General features: G+C 41.8%; 1 non-coding gene across 1 annotated transcript; it reads right to left on the bottom strand.

The window, feature by feature from the left end:
• Positions 1-4957: 4957 nt before the first annotated feature.
• TRNAV-GAC lies at positions 4958-5029 on the bottom strand. The gene has a single exon. It is a non-coding gene; the product is annotated as a tRNA-Val (tRNA).
• Between the last annotated feature and the right edge of the window lie 1068 nt (positions 5030-6097).

Below are 6097 nucleotides of genomic sequence, written 5' to 3'. Positions count from 1 at the left end.
AATTTAATGGAGTGCCCACGAGTTCTTGTATTGTGAGAAAGGGAGAATAGTACCTCTTTCTCTACCTGCTCTATCCCATGCATAATCTTATAAACCTCGATCATGTCACTCCTCAGTCGTCATTTCTCCAAGCTAAAGAGCCCCAAGCGCTTTAACCTTTTTTTCATAGGAAAAGTGTTCCAACCCTTTTATCATTCGAGTTGCCCTTTTCTGCACTTTTCCCAAAGCTATAATATCCTTTTTAAGGTGTGGTGACCAGAACTGTACACAGTATTCCAAATGAGGTCACACCATTATATCGAGGCATTATGATATTGGCTGATCTGTTTTCAATACCCTTCCTAATAAACCCCAGCATAGCATTGACCTTTATTTTTGCAGTTGCACACTGTCTCAACATTTTCAGTGAGTTATCTACTACAATTCCAAGATCTCTCTCTTGGTCACTCTCTGCCAGTTCGGACCCCATCAACATGTATTTATAGTTAGGTTTTTGGCTTCAATGTGCATCACCTTGCACTTGGCCACATTGAACCCCATTTGCCACATTGACACCCACTTGCCCATCCTTGACAGATCCCTTTGGAGTGCCTCACAATCCTCCCTGGTTTTCACCACCCTGAACAATTTCGTATCATCTGCAAATTTAGCCACTACACTGCTTATTCCCAACTCCAAATCATTAATAAACAAGTTAGAAAGCATCGGACTGGGTACTGATCCCTGCGGTACCCCACTGCTTACCACCCTCCACTGAGAAAACTTCCCATTTATACTTACTCTCTGTTTCCTATTAATTAGCCAGTTTTTGATCCACAAAAGGATTTGCCCTTTTATCCCGTGATTTTTTAGCTTACTTAGGAGCCTTTGATGAGGAACTTTATCAAAGGCTTTCTGGAAATCAAGGTAAACAATACCTATTGGGTCCCCCTTGTCCACATGTTTGTTCACCCCCTCAAAGAACACTAACAGGTTAGTGAGGCAAGTTCTTCCCTTACAGAACCCATGCTGAGTCTGCCTCAATAGTTTTTGTTCATCATCAATAGTTTTTGTTCATCAATGCTTTCCTATGCTCGGATTTTGATAAATCGGTAAAATAAGATGGAAGGATTAGAGGGGAAGGTGCAAGCTACTGGTAAAGGCGAGCTATTCTCAAGGTACCCAACAGTGCAGCATTCATCTGAACACTTATACAAAAAAAGTCAAGCCCTCTTAAATAATCTTCTGAGAATCCAAGTTTGGCTACCAAGTTCAGTGTATAACTTTGCCACAGATTATTTTTCCCTTCCTTGTAAGCCATATTTAAAAGACCCAAATTTTCAGCTAATAATTGGATAATAGCTTTATGGGCTGAGGCTAGTAATGGCAGCAGAGCCAGTTCCGCTAATAGCATACAAATAAACCTATTCTGAATGACTTCCAAAGCCCGCAAATTTCCAATCCAGTTTGGTGTAGTGGTTAAGTGTATGGAGAACTGGGTTTGATTCCCCACGCCTCCACTTGCATCTGCTGGATGACCTTGGGCAAGCCATAGTTCTGTCAGAGCTGTTCTTGAAAGAGCTCTCTCAGCACCACCTACCTCACAGGGTGTCTCTTGGAGAAGGAAAAGGAGTTTGTAAGCCGCTCTGAAATTCCAAGTGAAGGCCGGGGTAGAAATCCAATCTCTTCTTCTCTTCAATCTCCCAAATTGGGACTCCATACAATATCTGCAGCAATATCTTGGTCCTATAGATTTCTAACATTGGATGCACCAGACAGCCTTCCCTTGTTCTGTAGAACCTGAAGATACCAAAAATAATCTTTTCAAATTTCCTCTTCACATGTTCAATATGTGCTGACCAGGAACCAGAGCTATGAAAAATTACCCCAGGATATCTAAAGGAGGACACTTGCTCTAGTAATTTCCCATCCATTGTCCATTTACGAAATTGAGGCCTTTTGCTAAAAAACTATTATTTTCATCATAATTGGCTTTTAATAAATTGTTTTTTACAATATAAGCTAAATTGTTTTAAAAGCCTTCTGAGGCCAACTTGTGAATAGGATATAAGTAATGTGTCGTCAGCATAAAGGAGTATTGTGTTTGCTTTCTCTCCAAGCCTCACTGGAAAATATTGGGTTCCTGTCAGATATTCAACCATGTTGTTTATATACCAATTGAAGAGCAAGGGAGCCAGGATACAGTCCTGGCATACTTTTGAAGGTGGAATTGGATTAGATGATTGGCCAGAGATTCCTAATCTTACTTTAAGAGTGGTATTAGTATGGAGGGCTTTAATTTGGGCCAGTAACCTGCTACCAATATTCGATTTGTTTCCAGTGCCAATGGGACAGAATCGAAAGCAGCTTTAAGGTCAATAAAAGCAACATATAATTGCCTGGATAGCCCATTCACATATTTGTTACTGAAATATTGTAATAAAAAGCAGTGGTCTGAGGTTGAGTGACCTGCCCTAAATCCAATTTGTTCTGGTTCTAACAGGTCATTTTCAGACACTCACTCTTCTAACTTTGACAGAAGGTGCCTTGTGTAAAGTTTACCTATAACATCCTTAAACTTATTGGTCTGTAAGTGGATGGATCTTTTCGTCCCCCATTCTTATAAATAGATACAGCGATGGAAGAGGACCACTTCTGAGGGAGCTTATCAGTTCTCTCTACACGAGTGAATAAATTGGCTACAGCTGGTGCCCACCAGTCCTGAAAGGCTCTAAGCATATTGGGAGGGATGAAATTCCCCCCTGGATTCTTATTATTCTTAATTGTGGATATTAGAGACTTTATTTCACCGGGAGTCACAGGAGGCCAGGGAGATGATAAATTTGCTGAGTTGATTGAGGTGGTCTCAGCTACATCAATCCTTTGTTTGGGATCGATGAATAGCTGTGAGAAATAATCTTACCATATAAGCCCAATCTCCAGAAGAGGCCAAGTCAGTAGCCATTTGGTCCATCCTTCCCTTTGTGTGGTTAACAGAGAGGAGAGTTCCCCATCATTTGCTACCACCTTTCTTCACCTCAATTAACCGATCTTCTACATTCCTCTCACTAGCCTTATTTTATGGAGTCAGGATATCAGAATGGGCCTTAGTATCAATTTAGTTACTAACAACTATGAGATTACCCACACCAAATGATAGAGGAATAGATGCATTCTTAAACATGTGGGTAATCCTCACATTTCACTTTAATAGCTGATATTTATATTCCAATATAATTGAAGACAATTCCTCTGAAGCAAAAGCAGGTCTTACTTGATCTTGAGGTGGGAAATATATTTACAACCAATATGCCCTCTAAGCTGTGGAGTCTTGTGAGCAAAAATTCTACTCTGTGAGGTACTGGCATTAAGGTTGTGGGCGAGCCATTTGGCTAGTGCATAAATTAGTTTACTCTGCAGCCATCCTTCCTGAGTTAAGACAAAAATGTGTGAGCCATAGGTTAAAAAACTGAGCTAGCTCACACTACCTCAGCTTAGAAGGAACACTGTTTACAACAGTAATCTAAACATTATACACTGGCCTATTCCAGATGGGCTTGGGTTTTGGATCTGCACCACAGAGTATATCAGAGTATATCAGGCCCCGTTCACACGGAGCATTTGCTGCACTGAAGGCATGATCGTCCCACGGATTTTCCGGGCGCGATCACACTGGAACATCTGGGAGGCGTAGCGCACCTGTGATGAACCTGTGGCGTCCTGCCGAAGATGCGCATTTAAAAAGTACCTGGGATGACCTACTAGCAAATGGTTTGCCACGGGCTGTATGCGGACTCCCTAGGTATGATTGCGCCAGTGCACAGCTTTCTCCCGTCATCCTCTTTGCTGCAGGGAAGCCGCTGTCGCACCTGATCGCATAATGGCACATCAGAATGCGACGGTGCAAATAGCCACGCTTCCCCCCCTGCATTTTCTGGCACATCTAACCGGGGCCTCAGTTGGGCAATGTAAATGCTAAAAAGTAAAGAAGTCTCTGAGAAGTCACATGTCACCCGCATCATTATTAGACTGAAGATATAATATGAGATTGAAACTACTTCTTCTCAACAATAAGTAAATTCTCATTAAATCTAACAAAGCAAATATCTTAAACAGGAGGTGGATTTATTTTTCTTTCAACAGAATATATATCCCTAGGCTTTTGGAGATGTGAGATAGCGAGGAGGACTTTTCTGTATGTCCACCAATTTAAAATTAATCTCACTAATTATTATCTTAGCTTCTAATACATTTTGTACTAACTTTGTGGATAGTTTACTAAACACTGCATACCCACAGAGTTAAGATCAAATAAGTTTGTCTCTTGAGGGCACTGAGAGTTTTCCAATAAAGGAATTTAGGTAGCATCAGTAGATAAAGATTTCCCTAAAGAAATAAATTAACACCATAGCCTAATTTAGCCTTATCTGAAATGAAATTTTCACTAAGAGGTAATAATAATTAGAAGTAGGAATACATCAGCCAGGGAAAAGTGTCCCTTTGGAAAGGTGTGATGGGATCAAAACTTTTCCAAGTGGTGCTAAAATGAAAATGTACCTACAGAGCTTTATGTAAACATTACAATTTTGCAAAGTAAATGTTTAATCTGCACTCTGTTGATGCTCAGAGATAAGCCAAAACTACTTTAATGGGAGAACTTCAGGCACAGCTGCTGATCAGTGACCTCTCAGGGAACCTCAGAAGCTAGTAGTTTCTCAACAGATATGAAGGAAGAATTCTGCCCTTTGTTTGGAAGACTGGAGATTTTTATTTTTATTTTGTGGAGAAGATGACTTGGTGATGACAGAGGAAGACTTGGCTTTGGAATGGGAAAAATGTCAGGAACACATAGGAAGCTGCCTCTCGCTGAATCAGCCCATGGTCTGTCAAGGTCAGTATTGTCTACTCAGACTGGCAACAGCTCTCCAGGGTCAGAGGCAGAGGTCTTTCCCATCACCTACTACCAGATCCTTTCCACTGGAGCTGCCAGGGATTGAACCTGAGACTTTCTGCATGTCAAGCAGATGCTCTACCACTGAGCCACTGGGCCCCTCTAAACATGAACATGAAAGAATGGCTGGGAAAGAGAGCAGCTGAAACAGAAACCTGGTGTTTTAAGATGATTCTTAATTATCCTCTTAACAATAATCCTCTTAATTCACTGTCAGAATAGGTTAATTTTACACCTAGAGCAAGAGGATTGTCTTGGTTGCTCATTTTATTTTCTCTTTGCACAGTAATTTTTGGTTCTGCTGTATGCTGTTTCTTTCCATAAGCAATGACTGCAAAGACAAGTGCAAGGAAAAATTTCCTTTTCTGAAATTAATGTTAGGGTTGTCAGTCTACACCCACACAACTTGCCCAACACTTACCAAAATATGAAGAGAAGGTAGGGAGAGATTTGCCTAACACCACCAGTTATATTAACAAATGAGAGTCTTAACCAGGGGTCATTTCCTGCAGGAGCGCACAGGAGCGGAGCTCCGGCACTAAGGAGCGGAGCTCCGGCACATGCAACAAGTCCCATCCCCTGCTCCCAGCAGCCTTCAGTCGGGCCACAAGGAGCAAGAAGCAGCCAGGTAAGTTGCAGAGCCCCCACCCTGTTTTATTCAGGTACAAGCTCTCCTTCCTCTGTGAGGACAGATCTGCACGTTCCCCTCCCCCCCATAGCTAGCAATCCAAAACAGCACCTTTAAGACCAAGTATTATTCAGGTACAAGCTCTCCCTTTTCTGTGAGGATAGATCTGCGTGTGTGTCCCCACCCCCATAGCTAGCAATCCAAAATAGTCCAGTGGAGCCTGAGCGGTGGGTGTTGCCTTCTGACACACTTCCAGTGATGTCAGGGGGTGTGGTATATGCGTTATGCTAATGAGTTATGCTAATGAGCTCCTGCACCTCTTTTTCTGCGAAATGACCCCTGGTCTTAACAATTTACTGACTTACATGAAGATCTGGAGTAGGCAGCTAGTTTTTAATATGAAGTACCTTAAAAAAAATTAGGGAGCTTAGAATATAGAATACCAAACAAATATATCCCTGATTTATAGTCTGGTGGTGGAAGCAAAAAGGGGTGTGTGTCTGCCCTGGGGGTGGACATTAGAGTCTAGGGTTTCAGAC

This window comes from Gekko japonicus, unplaced genomic scaffold (assembly GCF_001447785.1).
Source record: "Gekko japonicus isolate JY-2015 unplaced genomic scaffold, Gekko_japonicus_V1.1 scaffold834, whole genome shotgun sequence".
Classification (NCBI taxonomy): domain Eukaryota; kingdom Metazoa; phylum Chordata; class Lepidosauria; order Squamata; family Gekkonidae; genus Gekko; species Gekko japonicus.
Note: the sequence above shows the minus strand (reverse complement) of the source record. Positions and strands in the feature narration are given on the sequence as shown.